The sequence below is a fragment of the Oryzias latipes genome, chromosome 3 (assembly GCF_053564925.1).
Source record: "Oryzias latipes strain Hd-rR chromosome 3, Olatipes_Hd-rR_3.1".
Taxonomy (NCBI): Eukaryota; Metazoa; Chordata; class Actinopteri; order Beloniformes; family Adrianichthyidae; genus Oryzias; species Oryzias latipes.
In genome coordinates, this window is record NC_136239.1 from 19,665,407 (window position 1) to 19,686,563 (window position 21,157).

The following is a 21,157-nucleotide window of genomic DNA, read 5'->3' on the forward strand; positions in this document are numbered from 1 at the left end:
CACCTACTTTTCCCATCATCCCTCTATTTACATGCTCTCCCGCTAGCTTACAGACCCTCACACCCCCAACTTAATTTTAAACGGCGAGCAATATTGGAGCTGTCCACCCAAACATTTTTGAACCAGATGCCAGTTCAGACGAGGAAAACAAAGACCGCATGGATCTACTTGTTTGCAAGTGGATGCATTAGAATGGAGCGGAGCAGGGAGCTTATGGCCTGCTATAGTAGCTTCTACGTCACAGCAACAATTTTTTTTCCAACAGCATTACTTTGTCTGCTCCTGAATCAATTTGAAGTTATTTTTTTAAGTTGTAAGTTGTAAGTCAATTTTTCTTCATGTGTTTCCTCCATCATGAAAAATTTGGTACAAAAACATTAAAAACACTCGAAATGATATTTTCTTCAGAGTGTCTTTAGAAAAAAAAGGAAAACATTTGCACTATATTTTCAGCTTGAACTCTTTGCAAAGCTATTTAAACTTCTGGTAACAGAAGATTTACACACAAACAAAAAAAAGGTGATGCCTAAAACAAATTTATGCAAATTAGGAATAAATTGCTGTACTCATCTTTGTCACACATAAACGTCTCATTTAATGTTGACCTGAAACTCTGTCATCATGAGGAAGTTGACTCATTTGAGCCATTGGCTGCTTTGTTTTGCCAACACTATTTCACAAGTGTGGAAAAGTTTTCCATAAAATTGCAGCTTTAGCATATTATCAAGGTTTCATGTGAAACCTGCTCTTCATGCTGGTGCTACAGATCTCCTTCAAACCTTAGAGGTCAGTCTATGACTTCATTTAAACGGTAGTTTGAAGCGAACACAAGCTTAGCTAGACTTTGTAGTGTTTTTACACTTCTGCTACTTTGCCATCTATGGCACCTGTTTCCAGAGTTAATATAAAGATAATAACTATAAAAAGCGAACTTGCTTGCAATTATTAAATCACTGTTCTGCTGTGAGTGCAGATGTAAGTTAAGGGAGTGAGTCTATTGCTTTGTGCAATAGGTAGCTTGGCAGAATGGCACGGAATGGCAGAAAGAGGACGCTTCTCTCTGGTGTAATAGATTTTATCACATTGCGAGGCAGAAGAATACTGATGCATAGCAGGAAGTGCTTGGCAGCTGTGGCGGTGTCGTGCAGCGCACAGACTGAATCAAGGACACATATCTTTGCATCAAACATGTCCTCTCTTTAGGCATTCCCTCATGAAGCCCTTGGTCCCTTTGTCAGCTAATGTAGGGGCTTAGTAGCTCAAAGAACATTTCTGAGGAGAAAGTGTTTATGCATGGAAGAGGGATGGATAAAAACCAAAGAGGAGCATAAGCTCCTATTGAAATGAAAACAAACAGACAGGGCCTAATCAATGATGAGCAAGCGTAGCTGTGTGCTGTGGGATGTAAGGGTCTGTGGGTTGCAGAGACGAGGTGCATCCAAGCAGGTGGATGTTCTCAAGCAGCACTTTTCAGTTATCACTAAGCTGAACAAGAGCCCCAAAACGGAGGATTGGGAAAGTATTTGTGTTTTCCCGTTTGGGGCTTTTCCACTGTCAGTGAATCTGCTGCATTAATAGTATTTTTGGAAAATCTCATTGAAACCCATTTAATTCAAACGATGATTTTTTCTTTTCTTTCAGGCATTCGGCGGTTTCAAAATTGAGCCAAGAGCTGCCTGTTATCTCCTCAAAAAAGAAGAAAGACAGAATCCAGCCTTTACTGTGAGTTAAGGTCAGCCCGGAGACAACTGAGGGGGAAATAAAAAAAAAATAGAACAAAAACGATTGTGATGTTCATCTCTTATCTGCTGATGATCAAACATGGTGCCAGAAGAAGAAGAAATAGGAAAAAATAATAAAAATTGTTTCACAGTAATGAACAGTCATGGGAGCCAATCCAGGGCACAAAAGTGCTGAGAACAGTCAAGCTGATGTTTATCTGTAATCACATTTGTGGCATGTGACAACATTCGAACCTGTTCAGGCAGTGTCCCCCCCCCCCCCCCCCCCCCTACTTAAAATGGTGTTTTTATTTTGTGCAACAGCTCTAAACCTCAAATGTGCTGACAGCAATAGGCACTTGATAAATATTGCAAAGTTAGTCAGAGATCCTCGCCTCAACCAAACCTTACACCAGCAACCCCCCCCACCATGTGAGCCTTAAGATCTTCTATAATTCACATTTCCTGCAGGTAGACCGAGTTTTTTATTCAACCTTTAAGTGTTTCAACCGTAAAGCCTTTGCAGGAAAGCTGCCACAAGCAAGGTTATTGGATGCAGATGTTGGGAGCAAATAAGCCTTTGCATCAATGGGATGGTACTCAAGCAATTTATACTCCAGAAACAAACTTAATCGTAAAAAAAAGGAATATTGAAAAAAAGGAAACAAAAAAGAATTTTGTTTTCTAACAGAAGCAGGTAGGGTAAGACCTAATATGCAGGAGACTAGGCTTGGTGGCAGAAACTAAAACATTTATCAGATGACCTGCCCATGTAAAAAAGCATGAAAAGCAGCCACTTAAATGCAGCTGTGAATGATCAACATGGTGAGTGACAAGAAAGACAAAAACAAAAACAAAAATTGCAGTCACGCTAACTAAAAATAATTGTATGTAAGTTATATACATATCATTGCTGCCCAGATTATAACATATGTAATTGAATGGTAACATCTGACTAAACACTAAACCTATGTTGTTTTATTCTAAAATAATGTCTTCTACTTAGGAGTATACTGTAGCTATAAATTCCAAAAATTCTGTCTGTTTTTTTTCTATTACTGAATTTCAGTCTGATGTAATAAAGTCAAGATCAGAGATATATGGTACTTCTGGCATCTTCTGTCGCATGCCACTTTGTTTTTTTTCCTGTTACTGCAGACAGTGGCTTTAAGGCAAACCAATTTTGGAATTAAGATGGCTGCTGGAGTATACATATATATATATATATATATATATATATATATATATATATATATATATATATATATATATATATATATATATATATATATATATATATTATATATATAATATATATAATTCATCTTTTGTCTTTACATCATGCTGATCGTTTATGACAGAAACACTAAAGATAGGAATTCAGTAGTTTAGCTCTGACTGATATTTTTTTTTTTTTTTTAGGAGGCACTTTACTCCTATAAAATAGGAGTAAAGTGCCTGTAGATTAAAGGGGCAAAAGCTTGTTTTCAAATCTGCAGCACAGTTTACTTTAACAATTTGGAATTGGATGTCTATATGATGGGGAAAAAACTGCACAAGTCAATATTTTTTCTACCTTCACCTGAAGTAAGACATGTGCGGTGGCACAAAGAGTAGCAAGGAGACAAGAAGGGGACTTATTGGAAGATGAGGCGAGAAGTGTGGTGAATCGGTGGCTAATCCTCCGTTTCCTCTAAGCCTGTGTAATTAGGACATGGGGGATTGCATCGTGGCGGGGAATGCTTCTGGACCACTTGCTTATTTCCCCCCTCCTCTCTTTTGTTTATTTCATCCCCCTTTAGCCAGAGTTTATGGCACTTTGCCATCTAAATATAGCATGATTGTATCTTTGCTTTCTTTATTTGTTACTCATAAGCAACACAAATAGCCTTAGCGGGCAGGCAGCATGCTTTCTATCAAGACACCATTACTTACCGTCTACAGAGTAAGGAGATTGGACTCTTTACTTTGCCGCGTTTGGTCACTGCTTGACACTCAAATTACATTTGGACCCATTTGAGAAAATCCGATTGGCTGTTTCAGTCAAAGAGCAGCACTTTTACCACCACACAGATGAAACAAAGAAAACATTGTGTTTGAAGAATGCTGCAGAGTCAAAACATGCCTTAGTGAAGAGATCAGAGACTATCAAGAACGATCAGCATCCTTCTGCCGCTTAATAGCCTTAATCCACTTCCTTCCTCAATAGATGGCTAAGAAAGTTGCCTTGGCCCATTTAGAGAGAAAGTGAGTCGAAAAAAAGATGAAGTGAAAAAGAGGGAAGGGGGCAGGGAATTTTAAAGAATAAACCCAGAGAATTTATGGCTCACTGACTCATTACAAAAATCCGAGCATGTTTAAAACACCTCATTAAAGACGGAAAGAATAAAAACCTTTTGTTGCTAATTCACGGAGAGCCATCGCTTTAAGTGCTTCGCTCCGCCAAATTTTTTACCTTTTAACCACGCTCCTTTAACGATGCCGTTCCCATCAGTCGAGAATGGAGGAGCCGTTTTTCAAGAATGACTGATCTGAGCCGCAGAGGCTTCATGCACACTAACTTTACCGTAAAAGAGCCTCCATACACTTAATACTGTCGCATTTATTGAATGAAATCACTTTCTCCTATTGTCTCCCTGTCTCTGTTTGTTGCTCTATTTTTGAACAAAGGGATTTGAACAACCCAAGGTGTCATGGCTTTGTGGTAGTAATCATCCCCGTGTGTATAGCCTTAGCAGGATTAGGGAAAGTGCCTATGATTCTTCCTCTCAACAAAACCCTCACTCTACCATTACAGTACTGCATGCAGGAGAAAAGAATTGTTTATACGTTAGGGTTTTGTGCAATCAATTTCCCTTGATCATCTTGGCGTGGCAGCGTGTGTGCTGAATACAGCTTGCTCATGTGTAAATAAATTAATAATAAATGGATATATATACAAAAATTCACCACGATGGAAAAACTGGGTAAAGGTAAGCCTGATGGATTTTTGGCAGTTTGATCCCACAAGCAATACGTTCGTCAGCACAGACTCTACAAAGATAAGGTGAGCAGGTGATGCAGGCTGAGAAAGTTGACAAGCAAGCATAATCCAATCCAAGGGAGGGAAGGTGGGAAAAACAGATAAAATAATGAAATAAAAAATGTATGTTAGGTAAAGTTTCAACAAATATAAAGGGGATACTCACTAAATACTTTGTAAACTCTTTATCTTGTATTCCAAAAATGAACGGTTTGGAACATTGTTTGATGTAAATTTGTTAAGATTCAAGATCACAAAGGTATTTATCCCAGTTGTGTGTAATTTTCTTTTAATGTTTTTGCCAAAGCAGAGCACATGTGTTTGCAGAACATATTTTGTACCATAAACTGCTTAAAAATATTTAGCTTAAAATAGTATTTAGTGATCAAAATGTCCCTGCCCTGTTGTCTTTGGTTTGTCCTTTTGCTTAGTTACACCAGGGTATAGCAGAGCATTTTGTAAGTTTCCTAATGTCTCTTTGTAGGAAATGGATTGTGTGACCACAGAATTATATAAGTGAAGGATAGCGCTAACTATTGGCATTTTTTTCTAATTCGTGTTTATTCAAAGCATTTAGCATTTTATTGGACATTCAACTCCACTAAGTGAGTGACCAATCCCAACATGCCATTCAACAAAGATAGATCTGGATGCACTGATCATTACCGTCATCAAAGCAATAAGGTTATTCTCTTCTAGAGTGCATAAAGCAAATAAACGGTCTCAAGACAAACTGCAATAAAATGGATCCGTCTCAGCCTGACTTCCCGCTAAAACGGTAAGACAGATCAACCAAAAGAGGGAACTCAGTGTGAAGTCACAGCGCTTCTGCAGCTACATGCCACCCAGCATCGCATTCCTCTAAATTCATCCTCCAGCGCAGGCACCCATGAGACTAATAAGCCCAATGAGAAAAATGTAGACTTTAGCATGAAGGCATTTGATCAATTGTGCCAATGAACACGAGTCTAAGTTCCCTGAGGATATTGGCGGGTGTTGAACAGAGGCTAAGTGGGAAGGTGGAGTGAGGTGTGTGGAGTCGATGGTGTTGGCTTTTTCAGCCCCGGGGCCTAACATATTGAGGGAGCTAACTGACACACTTTGGATGTATTAGCCACGGTGAGCTCTGCCAACTTTTGCTCTTTTTCTCCTGTAACCGCTCATCTTCCTCCTCCTCTTAATGCAACCCGGCTGGTGTTAAATTCTCTAAACAACACAAAAAAAAAAAAAAAGCAGAACACACCTAGAGTTTCAGCTGCACTGCTTTAGCATTGATGTTCCTCTATGCACAAACCAAAGTGGTGCTTGCTGTCTAGACACTGGTTGCTTATGTCTCTGTGTGGATAAATATACGTAACACTATCACTCATCTGTTTATAAGCATGATTAGATTAAAAGAAACTGAGGGAAATGTAATAACAGTCTATTAGTATAGCCATCAGGGAAGATAATCCATTTAAATTGAAATGCTTTTTCCATTTCACTATCTAATTTACACTTTCTTTGCCTCTCCATTTGTTTTTCTCCTGAGATTGGTGAGTAGTGGATACAGAGCTTTAAAACAGGTCGGGTTCAATTTAAGGCTTCCACCTTCAGATAAAATACCAAACAGCAAAATAATTTGAACTCAACTTGTGACAAAAACCCTAAAGGCTGGAGGAGCTGAGCTCTCTGACGAATGTCCAATGCAGGCTATGCGTTTGAAGGTGGGGAAACAACCTCTCTCAATCCACACTGCCCCGTTCTATTGAGCGGTTTAAGATTAGGGCCAAAGATTACAAGGCTTACACAAGATAAGAATGGGATTAAAAGAGCTAAGAGATGTAAAATTACAGATCAGAGAACAGGCGAAAACATACCTGCATTGTAAACAAACTCATAACGCAGCAGCCACCTGTCCTACCGGACGGCTCCGGCATCATGCGGGGCTAACAAAACAAAGCATTCCTGACGAGGAAAAGGAAAGTGAATCTGCAACCAATATTCCATAGAGGGATTCAGCACACATCAAAGGCTGCTTCTGCAGTATGTCTGTTAGATTTGGGATTAATGGACTCCAGAGGGGCCTGGACACACACACGCGCACGCACACACATGCTCGCAAACACTCCCACACACACACACACACACACACACACACAATCCACCACCACAATGTATCTGCCTGATAAGATTCACAATCCAGCTCACAAAGCACTGCAGTGCAGAGTGATTATTTATCCCAGTAACACTCAACAGTAGACTCTCTACTGCAATATCATACAGTGTTACAACAAGTTATGAAACAGTGAGGGCAGAGAGTTCTATTACTAAACACCCAAGTAACTTTGGGCTCACAGAAACTGTAATTCTCCGTATCACATTAGGGCAGATAATACATGGATATTCTTTCAAATATTTTCCACTTTTTTTATAGGTATTTGGTTTTTTGTTGTTGTTTATTTTGGAGGAAATTGCAGAGCTCATGCCAAAACATACAAGTATGCCTGCATGCACACACAACTGTAAGTTGCCTCCAACTCCATTGAGTTCATGCAAATCCCAAATATGCAAAAACAGGCGGAACGGCTCAGCTGTCCTGTGATGCATTTTTCAACAAAAAGAAGAAAAACACACTGTGAATCTATTTATTTTAATCTCAGAAGACACAATGATGGCCTAATCCCATCTCTGACTGCCTTTCCACCCCAGTGCCCAGGTTCTCCCCATTCTGCCATCCCCTTCTTTCATCCCCTGCCCTCCGGGTTAAAACCACAGGTGCAGGCAAATACAAACCAGTGGGTGGAAAATGCTCGCTGACAGTGTTCTGGTGTGTTTGCAATTGGTCAGTGAACAATGAGGGAGTTTCCTAAACCACTTGTCGTGCCGATGGAACAGCTGGACTCCAACACCAGACGCAGATCAGGGTGGGAAGAGACAACGCGCAACAACAGGGAACTTAAGACCCAAATGAGATTGTATAAAGCTTAAGCCCAGAGTCATTTTGCAAACTGAGAGCCGCAAAGACAAGAAAAAAAAACGATTTAATACAGAAAGAACTAAGACACAGTAGTTGGAAACAAATTCCTTGTTTTGACCATTTTTTACAATGAAAAAAAAGTAAAGAAGACCCCCTGAATGGCAAAGAAACCCCTAAAAAACCGTTACAAGAAAACAACGTGAAGGCTAACGTCTGGGATTCACAACGGCAAATAACAATGCCTAAACCACAGCCCTGAAAAAATATACTCTGTAAATAGCAAAGCATTTTGAATAACTGTTAAATCTGCCAACTGACTCAGAAAAAAAACAAGACCTTGTGATCTGATGAATCACAATGTCATCTAAGATTCTGTGGTTAAATCCTGTAGCTGTTAAGCTGCTGGGTATACAGTAGGGATAACATCACTAAAAAGTATGTCACTGCAAATTAGAACAAAGACCACTTTTATTACATGACGCAGTTTGAAAAAATAAAATAATTCTTTGTTGGAGCCAAAGAAAAAGACTTTTGGCAGAAGTCACAGATCTCCTTTTCAGGAGCAGAGCCTCATATCAAGCATAAAGTGTGGTAAAAATGTCCTGCTTTGAGCTTACTTTGCTTCCTCGAGGACTCAGCAGCTTCACTCACTAATTCAACTGCAAATTCAGCATCATATCAAAGCTTGCCAAGAGTAAAGTTTTGATCTGGCCAAGAGTTGAAATTGAACTAGAAGTAGGTTATTGAGCAGGAAAATGGTCCTGTGCAAAGCAGCAATTCCACCAAGGAATGACTCAAGAAAGAAGTAACAGGAGGTTGCAGAAAGGTCAAGTTACAGTCCAGATTAGAATAATCATTTCAATGTTGCAGCCATACTCCCAACAAACCCTCTAACATCTTCATTTTTAACAGAGGAATGCTCAAAGTATTCTGTTCATTAAGGATATACTCTCAAAACTCCTTTAGCCAGAAGTTTACATTTTGTATTCCAAAGTGTAAATCTAGTAAGTCTATTTGGAAAAAAAGTAAGTGTATAATTTAATACACTGTTGTATTTTTGTATACGGTCCACTTGTTGCAACAATGTTCCACAAAAAATGCATAAAATGTATTCAATTTTGGCAAGTTCTGTTTAAAAAAATAAGATATGGCAAAATTGAACAGCAAAATATTTTGAGGAGGCCAAAGTGAAAATTCATGAAAATTGAGGGGAAGCTGCTACCATCAAGTTATTAAATTACACACAAATTTGTGTTTTCTTTGCTCAAAAGTGACCATTAAGTTAACATCTGTCTTTTTTGTTTGTTTGTTTGTTTGTTTGACAGTACCACACCACTACTCATTGCTTGAACTCATCTAAGAGAATTCTGTAGTAAAGCCACATTTTCATATACATCTTTTTAACCCCTTTTCAATATGCACCAGTTTCATGTTCAGCATTGCACTTTTTCCAAATGCTATTAAAGCCAGCACCTATTCTAATACAGTTAAAAGTTTTTCCTTTAATGCAGTTTCAAAAGTCAGACGTTTTCATTTCTGCCTCATTTATGTGCCATTACAAAGTAAAAGTAATTCTACAGTTGTAATGATTTAGTAATGCTTAAATGATGGGGAATTTAATACGTTAATGCTACAATTTTGTGATACTAAAAAATGGATCAGTTAGACATTTCATAGTAAACTTTACTAATTCCTCTGTAAAGGATGTTTCAGAAGAAAAGAAAATTAGTCTAAAGTTGGCAAATTATTTGGATTTTTCCTAATTTTTTGTAGTTTTGAAAACATCTGTTCGATCATTCAAATTGGATGAATTTTAAAGATGAAGAAAGTAGATTGTGGAAATTGCCTTTTGTCTAAATTGCTATTAATTCTGCCGTGGTTGCCTGGGTACGGCTACAGCAAGAGTGTTTTTTTCCATTGAACCTCCTGTGCTAATTCATTGTCTCACTTTGCTATTGTCAGCCTTTTCTCTTTTGAGCACCAACACATGTAAGCGCAAAACCTAAGTCATGAGCACACTCAGACCCACTCTTGTTCGCATGATCATCCAGAGAAGCATTATCACAATCGAGGGAACCAGATAATCCCTGAGCTCAAAACTTCATCCGCTTTGATCCTTACTTGGGAGGGGATAAGAGGCAGCACAGGGGACCATTACTCAGATTTCCTCCTTGTTAATCAAGGCAGATTTTGATCACCTTCAGTGACAGATGGACAACTGCTTTCAAAACACCACAACAGCATGGGAATTATGCTGTCCAGGAACATCTTCCAACAACAACAACCTCAAATTGCCGCTGAGATCCCTTAATAGCCTCAAGGGTATTTATTCTCGAGCACTATATTAGATACCTTTCAGTTAATACCAGCCATCGCATGGTGTCACCTTTAACGTCACGATGCTCAAGCAATGATACAATGAACAGATTAAGACAATTCAGGAAAAAATGGTGCACAATACTGCAGTTTGTAGAGCATACAAACATAAGTCTCATTGTTTGTCTGCTCCACAATGTTCAGAATAAGGAATATCTGAACATAAAGCTGAATCTGAAAAAAAAAATCTATCACACTTAATTGTTAACACCACAAGCCCCCCAAATCTCCATAATAGATCTTTGTTGCGGTTTGAGGTGGGATGGTGAGGTCAGCTGTTAATTAGCCGCTGGTAATTACAGATGCATCTTGAGCTTGCCGACATTGTCCACTGGGCTTTGTGGACCCCGTGTAACTAATTTACAGTCACAAAAAAGTGCAATGTACAGAAAACTGAACAACTCTTATTAATGCAAATTAAGGCAGTGGGGAAAAAATCACGTTAAGTCTGATTTGGTGTTGACCCTGTCATGGTGTAACTGCAAGCATAACTTATAAGGAAATGTATTAAGTGGCTTCAATTATGTGTAGATTGGGTGGTGCACAGTGATTTTCCTACATTGAAAAATCAGATATGTTGCGATTGCTGCTCTCTTCATCATGATACACTTCAGTTGCTTTTTTTTTTTCTTCCTCTGTGCGGCCGCTTCTTGCAGAGGGGAGGGAATGAAGGGACAATTGCAGCCACCCAATTAAAGCTGTGTTGGCGTTGCAATTCCTCAAGGTATTGCCATGTGACAGTTTAATTAACCAAGCCTGTTATCTTAATTTAGCAGGATCAAAAAGTAACAAACTGAGGTTATCTGGGAAAAACACTGCCAGTCGCCATTCTCACATGCTCACATATACTTATATGTTTATGCCATCAATTTTTGTTAGTATGAGACTGCTTCAATGTCACACATGTAAAAGGGTTCTGTTTTAAAAAAAAAGCATGCAATCAAGACAAAAACCAGAAAGGGCTTATACTGAAAAACATATTTATATATTTATGACAAATGTATGCAGCAGTTGACACAAATGACTATTTTATCAATACACCCCAGAGTGAGACATGGCTCATGCCTGTATTAGAGGTGCATGTTAACCTTGACAGGTTTTTCTTTGGGATTTGAACTGGCGACTTGGCGACTGTTGGGTGCCAGGCACCATGCTACTTAAACCAATCTCCCATGGAGTCCGCCTGCTGCCCTGCCTATCTTCGTTCATCCATCCCTCCGTACATCCATCAGCTTTCTTTTCCTCATCCCCATCCTTTGTTCCGATTTTTCTATTGTCAAATCCTCTCTATTGCTGGTTATAAACCCCCACTTCTACCACTTTATTTTTCCCTTTTTTTTTACCGATCATTCTATCAGCCACCATGTTGAAACCACAACCCTCTTCTTTTTTTGTTTTAGCTTTTCCTCCTCTTCAACTACTCCATTATCTACAGCACTGCAGGCAGTGGATGAGAGGACATTACTAGTTATGGTTGAACAGAGAAGAAATCCTGATGCCTCGGACAGGCCGGGGCCATTTGTCTCTCTGGTTTCTGATGCAGTGAAACATGGAAAAACAATGCTGCAGGGCATCAGAAATATTCACTTGCATCAGCCATGAAAACTGCTCAGACAGAAGGACCCTTTGCTTATATTTCAAAGACTGCAGTTGACCGTGTGGGATGTTTTTTTTATGTCATACAGCAAAATAATTTATTTCAATTTCCCCACTTTGGAACCGACTGCTTACGCAGATCCAACTCATCGCTGTTAATATAATTAATATACATTCATCAAGAAGATGATTATTTCTCATATTCCACTCAGGACTGCAGGAGTTTCTGGAGCTTATCCCACCTGTCATCGTATGAGACACAGGGGACATCCTGAACTGGCTGCCAATTTTTGTAAGGGGTAATATTCACTCACACTCATACAGTCATCACCTTAGCATCACCAGTTCAACAAACATGCCTTTTGGATGTGGAAGAAAAGCTGCGGAGCCAAAGAAAAACCCACACAGACACATACATTTAACAATCTCCTCACAAAAAGGAGAATAAAAGAATATATAATTCAAAACAGTGTAGTTCTGTTTAATATAGGTTGAAATGAACCTCTGAGGTCTGAATCCCGGAAGAGTACACACACTGAATGAACCCCACAATAAAGTCATATGTGTCTGTGATCTATAGTAGTCTGATGCCAAGTGCCACCACTGAGCTAAAGTTACTAAAAAGTTAAGACGCAATCAGTCAGTTTCCAAACTCAAACAAGCAATTTTGGTACTGCAAATGAGTAAATCACTATTCAGTGTAATGGGTTTGTCGGCTGTGGAGAGCGTTGAGCAAGAAGAAAGAGAAACACTGTGAAGAAAACCGGATTTCTGCATGCCACCCGTTCGCAACTGTTTTGTTGCAAGATGGAAAGTCAAAGAATAATATAATCAGTAACTCAAGTGAGTTGATTCTTGCTGTGACATTCCAGGAAAAATAAAGTCCCAGTGCCGACCACTTTACTGTCAATGAGAGTGAGTCAGATCTCAGAGAACACAATGAAAACAAGTCACAGGGGCTGAATCTGTATATTTTACCCCAACAAATGTGGCTTCAAAATACACTGGGTAGTATTTTGTCACAAACAAAATAATTTGAAATTAAGATCAAACATTTTCTAATAAAAGTTAAGAGAATCTGTTAAGCTAAAACAGACAGACGTTTGCTTTGTTTTTTCACTGCAACGTGAGATTTTTAACTCTAAATCTATATTCCTACCGCCATCGTCAACATGCATCCACACGGCCAGTTTCAATAACAAGTCTATCTAAATGTTCTTAATTCATGGAAGTGGCAACCATTTATAAAATAATCATGGAAGAGAAATAAATAATTGCAGTTTGTGCTTGGCTGAAATGTTATTACTCCAAGTCTTTCATAAATTGGAAAGGAACAGTGAAAGAAAAAGCTTGGAGCAAGATTTGCACCACTTTCGCACTGAACCTCTTCCAACTGTAGGTACATGTGCTAGTATCGGGTAGTGACAGTCCAATGTAAACACCATGGGCTAAACGCATGTTCAAGAAGGTGCATTTAGCTCATTTTTTATTGTGGGGCACATGCCTGCTATGAACATAGCTTTAGACTTAAGTTTAAGCAATACTACTGAATCCTCATTATCCTTATCTGCATGACCAAACCATTAGGAATTACCTGAAAGAATTGATGCTGGTTACAATTCTGACAGACTACAAAGCTGTCAATTGTAAACAGAAGTTGTAAAACTACCGAAAGGTTTTTAATGAAGTTCCATGCTATCGTTTCCTATGTTATTGTAATGTTTGAACTGTGGATAAGTAGATCCCTCTTTTGAAGCACGTGTTGTAACTCGGCATAATCCACCACGTTTCAATCACATTTAAACAACTCTGGCAATTGATACATAGTTGATGAAGTGTATGGCTGAAAAAAAATAGGAGGTGGAAAAAAAGAGGCTATCAAAGTGTATGCAAATAGAAAGGTTTAATTTCTAGAGTTATATCCGATACACACAAATGCACAAATGCCCGGCTGTCCACGGACAGAGGACAGATGGTTGTGGAGTGGCTCTGATCCAGGGAGTGACGATGTTCTGTATCATTATTATAATCTGCTCCGTAGTATCCTCCCTACCGCTGTGCAGGACAACATGTTTCACCCACTGAGAGCAGACTCTGGAACAGTTCTGCTGCTGCCGCTCTGCAACACACACTCCTCGAGAGGTCCTGTGACAACAAACTGACAAATGCATTGACTGCTCCTTTGCTCACCCCTTGACTACAAGCAAATTAAAAAATCTAATGGATATCAATTACTTTGTCTTGGCAGGAATGAAAACAAATAAAAACTGTTTTTAATCTCATCCCCAACAAGTCAGACTCAGGCTTTCAGGTGTCAATGCGGTCATTCATTCTGTATCTGCCACAGAAACTTGATATGGATAGAGAGCTGGAAAGTCTGGGTTCGCCTTGTCCATTAAGCTTTTTTGTTGTTTGGTTTCAGTTAAGGCTCATTGCGTACCACTCATGGTCTGAAAAACTGCAGCACAGTATCTCCACTCTAAACTAACTGCCAGAGCGTCTATCTTTAATACAATCTCTGCATCACATGTCGCGATAACATCGTAATTGTTCGGGCTGGATTCACAAAAGCAACCGAGTTTTATGACAGGAGTTAATGCCTGGGAATAAAATGAAATAACAAAATAAATTGATAAAAGCGTTGGGTGCACTGCCGAGGGGCTCAGCTACACAATGTTAATTTTATTTGCGGTACAGACCCTACATCTACAAGGCTGTTGATCATGTGATTACAAAGAGAACAACTGGGAGCAGAAACATGTCTGTCATTATGATGGAGCTGATAAGTGCACTGGTTTGTCTCTCCTGCTGCTCCTCAGAGCAGGGAACACGCATGTGCATAAAACAACTATGGCTGACTTTGTGCTGCTGTTATTTTTGACTCAACTCAGTACAGTGATGTCAGCCGTTGTTGATGACAAAGTAGGTTACAAGTGTGTTTACATCAAGCACAAAAGAGTGCATGTACTGTATAAACTGTAAACATGGAATATGCAAACTAATCAAACCACCACGCTTCACTGTCTGAGCTCCATAAAAATGAGGGCCCAAAACAAAGACATTCAAATCTGTTCACAGGTTGAGGCCTCCAATGGGAGCGTCAAAACCATCAAGGCAAGGCTTTGACTGAATGTTTGTTAAAGAACCATTTTCCTTTTTTTTTTTTTCATTTGAAATTTGAAAGAAATCTGACAAAAAGGGTTCAAACACAACAGAAAAAAAAACTGCATCATCTTGTTTTTGCACCCCTGTCAAAAAACTCTCCATAGAGAATCAAATTTAAAAAAAGAAAAGGTAAGGGGGGGGGCACTGAGCCACTATATATCACCCCCCTCTTTCATTTAGCTGTGGCTTGCTTGATAATCAGTGTTAGAGCTTTGTGTTAACAAGGTCTAAGGGGCAGTGACTGAAGAGTGATATGAAGCTGGGTGCATATAAAGAGGTAAAGGCTGGATAATTGGACCGCTGCAGGTTTGTGATGTCGCAGTGCCCTGTAAATATACAGCCATGCTGGAAGCCACAGTTTCAGATCTAAAATGTCAACAAATAGTGTCACCTCTAAGGTTTTTATTTTGATCTTTTACTTTTAAAAATCTATTCAATTTGTTCCTTATACATAATCAGGCATCTGTAAAACTTTTAGATTCAACAAGTCTTATTAAAAACATAGAAAAGTGGAATAGTGGGCAAAAAAGTTGAATCAGAAGAAATGCTGAGAATTTTCCTGACACCTAAATTTAAATCAGAAAACTTTATACTTACTGCTTCTATAAGTACCTAATAATTATTCACCTTGGCAACCAGGGTGAGGGGATGATGTCAGAGATTTACAGCCCAAGTGGTAAAAGTCAAAGATCCTCGTCAGTCTTTTGTGGTGCTACACTTGCTAAATGGGGATCAGGAGGTGATCCACCATCCAGGCCAGGGTTAAGAGGTGGAATAACACCCTATAGCTGCCTGCTTAGCCCTGAATCCCATACCCCTCACTAGCAGGAAGAAGGGCACAGGACTGGACGATTCACTTCTCAACTAAAATCATAACAATGGAATTTCATCCAAAACTTTGTGCGGTAAAGAAAATTGAATAATCCCTTTAAATCTTCCGTAATGAGACAGAAGCAATCCTCATACTGTGATAGTTCCCCTCCCTTCACCCCATAAGATTTTAGGCTTTCCAAAGGATTCCACTAGCTTAGCTGCAAATCGCCTCACTGCTTTGCGATACTGCCACATCCTTTAAGAATGGGGTGAGATGCGCGCAATCTGGCACATGTGTGTGAGTACAATAACACTCACAAATCTTATTTGACTTTGACTGATGTATCCTGTAGAACTCCAGATTGGTGATGGTTTTTATTTCCCCCACCAGGAAAGTAAGCTGGTGATGCCCCCATGAATCAGAGTATCGGCCCGGTCAGGGACAGGCTGAGGAGATGAGGGGTGAGAAAAAAATGGGCATTTCTGAGACAAATCCTCCCTGCTGACTGGCACACACACACACCTTGAGAAGGACCTCGCTTTCTGTTTTCCTCAAAGCCACAATGGTTTATCGATAGATGCTTCAGTGGAATATTTAAACTGAAAAAAAAAGGTGCTATATTTGAAGATATTAGAATAATAATCCCCCATTTGTCCACTAAATAGCTGATAAAAGATGCACACAAGCAAAGAGGAGGTTCAAACAGAGAGCCATGCAAGTTACAGACAGTCCTCTGAAATGATGCGCCTGCGTATCTCCATTAGGGCAACTGGCGTAAACAGCCACTGATGGCCTAAATTAATCATGTTGAAACAGACGGATGTGATGCCATCACATGAAACCATGACTCCTCCATATGTTACCTGCTCAGAGTAATGCTTGTAAACTGAGTAATTGCAGCTTTGTCAGATGAAGTCTGTCTCTCAGCGGCTTTTTGTCCTTTCCCTTCAGAGCAATTCACCACTGTGTGAAGTACCTTTCAGTAACACAACCCTGCAACAGAAAGTGCCACCCAACAGTATTTTCCTTTTTTTTTCTTATCAACTCAATAGATTAAAGCATGTTGACACATTTTTAATGTCAGTTTCTCAATAAGAAATCATTGGAGGTTCAACAAATAGGCAGACAGTCATGATTATCTACACAATATTGTATTAAAACGAACAGTGAGTAGAAACTATGAAAGATGTGTATGCATGTCACACATTACGTGCAAAGTGATAAAAGATATGGAGATATTAAAAGGTAATAAGAGACAGGACCAGCCCCATCAAATGTCACTGTGCCATCAGTTACCAGACCCTCACAGCAGCAGCAGCAACTGTTGCTTTTCAAGTCTTTATGCAATGAATAAATGTCAAAAAGTCAGCTTTCTAGCTGTCCACAAGATATGACTGAGTTCCATTCTGGCAGTGCCACGGCTCTATCACTTCTTCACTTTGGCTTCAAAGCCCGCTGGAAATGTTTCAAAAGACGTGTCTTCAAGCAGCCTGTCATTCAGCAGCCAGATTTTGTGCTGCTTTGTTCCTCCATTTTAGATTTATATATTTATTTTTATTTTTTGTGCCGTGTTGGAGCCGTTTTCTTCCCCCTCTCCTTTCCCTCTCATCCTGCCTTTCTTTCTCCAACTAAAACTTTTATCATTAAACACGACTCACACACAACAACAAGTGAATATGATTAGAAAGAAACAAAGTAACTCCTTAGATCACTGATTTATGAGCTAATGTAGCTCTTAAGATGCTAATGTTATACACACACACAGACCTCTTTAGGCAAAAATCAATTAGACCATTAGAAAGATTCCAAATATAAACTAGTTTCATATGCATGCATTACTAAAATCTTCCAGTCATATGTAGTGTCTGCAGTGAACTATTTGTATCAAGCAGTAACAAAAAAATCTCAGGTCTTGAAACTTGAAACAAGTTTAGAGGCCATTAAACTTAAGATGTAACACGCATGCCCCAACTGACTGAAAAACATGTCTGTATTTCATCTGGCCATGAAATATGAATAATGTTGAATGGAATGCCCTTTTCAAAGAGCCTGATAAAGGTTTATTGAAGGCTGGAGTGAGCAGGATAGAGGTTGCTATGGCTACAAGTGTGAAAAGGGCATCTATTCTGACTCCTGACCAGTCAATTAATCTTGCAATTGCAATTTTTCCACCTCTTTTCTTTTACTTTAATCAAAGGTTCGCCCTTGCTTTAACATTAATTGTGCCAAATTAAAAGAACAAAGAAAAGTCTAAATTGTGAGGATAAAAAAAAAACTCTTTGAAAACTCCACTGTAATGCTGCCATTTTAAGATTAAGACTGCCACAAGGGATGATGGGTTAAAATTTGAGATGAATAGATTCTGAATATTTTGTTTGCTTGAGCAATCAGGAATGAAAGACCTACAAAAAAAAAACAAATAGACACTGATAAAAACTTGATTTACTTCATGATTATAGTCATGGTTAAATGTAAAGTATTGCCCTTCCTATAGGCTTAGACTGATAAAATGACATCACATTTGCATAATAACACATTAATTAGATAGACTGAAACGCAGTCAGTAGAAATCCTTAAAAAAAAACAAAGACTTAGACTTCCAACAAAAGGGAATCTATTATTGATGCCAAGTCTTACAACAAATATAACAGGTATAAAATACAAAAGTAACAAACTATCAACAGAAAAGATTGGATTTTTAGCAACTTTAAAACCATTCAGAATAAAAATGCAGGTAAAATGTAAAAAAATAGGTTCTGCTCAACAAATAGGGACATCAATGAAACATTTCGGTTCTCGCAAGGATTCCTTTCATCCTTCTCACAAAGAGCTAACCTGACAGCTTAATAGATGATTTTAAAAAACTGTGTCTTTAAAACTGCATATTCATTATGTAACCCTAATTCTAGTTCCATTCACTTTACTATAAACTTCTTATTCCCACAGAGGACAGGCATTGCTGCATAACAGTTTTGTCAGTAATGACTCAATAGTGTATGATGCCAGCATCATTTATTTTCTCTTATCTACTAAACATGACAGCCTCTTTTTGCATAATTGTTAAGGTGTGTTGCATGTGTGCAAATAATAATCCAAGAATAATTGAAGAAGCTCATGAGCTGCATGAAAACACTCGGATGGATTTATTTTTTTTTTTATCTGGAAGCTATAAACTTCAGAGTAAAGTCATTCTCATTGTCTTCTACTTTGAAAGGAATAAATCTCCTGTGGCCTCTTCTTCATATCCACATTGTCCTTGAAGTTTCACATTATCCTCCCCCCTCTCTCGCTCATCCCTCCTTTTCTAAAACAGGACAAGATGCGGTTTGAATATCTTAATCCAGCTCCAGCTAATTGAGATTGGTCAGGTGGTACTGTCAAGCGGTGTCTGTCCCCCACTCCATATTTTTACTCCAGCGTCTCTTTCTTCCTACTCATTTGCTTGGACGGTCGTATCAGGGTTGCATCTCCTTCCACCCCTGCTGCCTGTCTGCTCATGATAGCAGCTTTAGCAGTCTTCTCCACAGAGGCAGGCGACGTGCTGCCAGCCACTCCAACAGAGCCAGACAGGACTGTATTAAAGTCTGCTGCAGGCGCACTGAGGCATCAGTTAATCGCTGCTTAAAACTGACAAAAAAATGGGTTTGATGTACTTAAGCCTAATTTATTGATTGCTACCAATTTGGTGAAACCAATTAATCAATCTGAGACTGATGAGCAGGGCTGGCCCATCCAGATTATGGGTAGTATACTGAAAAGAAAGCAGGGATTCTATAATGGAGTAAGTTTACCCACCCAGAGCCTATTAAGAAAAAACAAAAAAACAAAGTGGAGCAAAGGAGAGACATTAAGAAAAACAAAAATGAAGCACTGACCTGTGCTTCCGTCTATTTATGATGCTTTCATCAAATCGCATTCCAAAAAAGTCCTTAGTACTTGTGTCAACTTGTGAAAAAAGGGAATAATATATCCCTCTGAATGCTTGGAACCTAAACAGGATCAGGGAGTGATCAGGACTTTAAGTACATGCTCTATGCACTTGCTGCTCTGTTTATACAGAGGCACTGAAAGGAAAAAGGCTGCAGTGTTCTGGCAGGAAAGCAAAGAGAGCTCCACAGTAATTGCAAAGGCTACACTTAGAGGGAAACAGAGGACTTAAGATTGGATGAAGGAAGGAACATGGGGGAAGGGGCGGGTGGGTAATAGGGAAAGACCTATGAAATAGATGCTAAGTGCTGAGATGTGAAGAAAATAAGCCTGTAGGAAAACAACCCAAGGGACAATGACCAGTGAACAACAACAAACTTCTTTTTTTCCCCATCCAATAATAGACTGTCTTTCCATTTACAGTGTGCAGTCTATACAAGTGTACTCAAATGGCTATATTCTATCAAGAACCATTCATTCTGGGCAGAATCCAGAGTCCTACTCCGATTATCTTTTGATCTATTGTATAACTGTTCCCAGTGGTCTTTTAATTATTCTTATGCTGTTTTTAGGCAAAATTCTAAAAACTGTGTTGTCTTCTTGGACATACAGTAGTTTCTGCAAAGCGGCAGTAGTTTATTAGAAATTGGCCTCAAAGTTGTGGGCCAGACTGTTTATGTGAAGTGAGTTTTGAGGCAGATGCCAGCTCGGACGGGACGGGCAGGACGGGAACATGCGATCTTCTGAATAGACGTTGGCCGATCTACCTCTGCACCAAAGCCGCCATTAATTTTCTTTATATATATTTTTCATAAGGAGAAAAAGAACATGTTCAAAACACCAAAAACACATTTTTTATTGGAGTGGGTCTTAAAACACACCATCTTCAACAGGTAATTTCATCGGTTTGCCCTTTTTAAATTTTTTATCATGCTTTGTTAATTGGTCACATAAAGCTTTTAGCACCTGCACCTGACGGAACAGCAAACGAAAAACTGGTATTTCTGTTGAAAAAGGCCTTATCTTACAGTCCATCATGATCCACAGGATATAAAACCAGCTACAGACATTACAGCGATTGTGTCTTTTTCTTCCTTATGTAAAACTCTTTTGTGCATTCAACTTGTATTTCTACTAGTTAATAAAGATGCACTGGAACACTGCCAGAATGATGATTGCCACCCTTCACTCTTCATCGCCGTTCTTGCACTGTGTCTTGCCCTCCTGCCTCTGCCCTCCCCCACAGCTTAGCTAAGCCCCCTATGTTATTGGCTAAACACAGCCAGCTGCAGTCGGTTAACTGTCTAATCTTGCATCAGTCAATTTCTCCAAACAAGGAGAGATGGAGAAGTGGAATGAAAGTCATAAGAGCAGGGCAGTAAAAAAAAAAAAAAAAACCTTAAAGGGCATTCGTGGCCTTTCACCGTGTGCTGCTTCAGGACCACATGCGGAGACGTGAATGAATGGGGGCACCAACAAACATTCAACATGCCCTACCACTCGTACGTCCTTTTGTCGTGTGCCCTGTGTGTGTAAACGCGATCCTTTTGGTCTCTCATGGACAATTAAATTAGAAC

General features: G+C 39.2%; 1 protein-coding gene across 4 annotated transcripts in view; it reads right to left on the minus strand.

Annotated features, from left to right (window-relative positions):
* pcdh17 (protocadherin 17) overlaps positions 1–21,157 on the minus strand; it is a 58,037-nt gene that overhangs the window by 13,657 nt on the left and 23,223 nt on the right. The gene's annotated exons all lie outside the window — the stretch shown is intronic.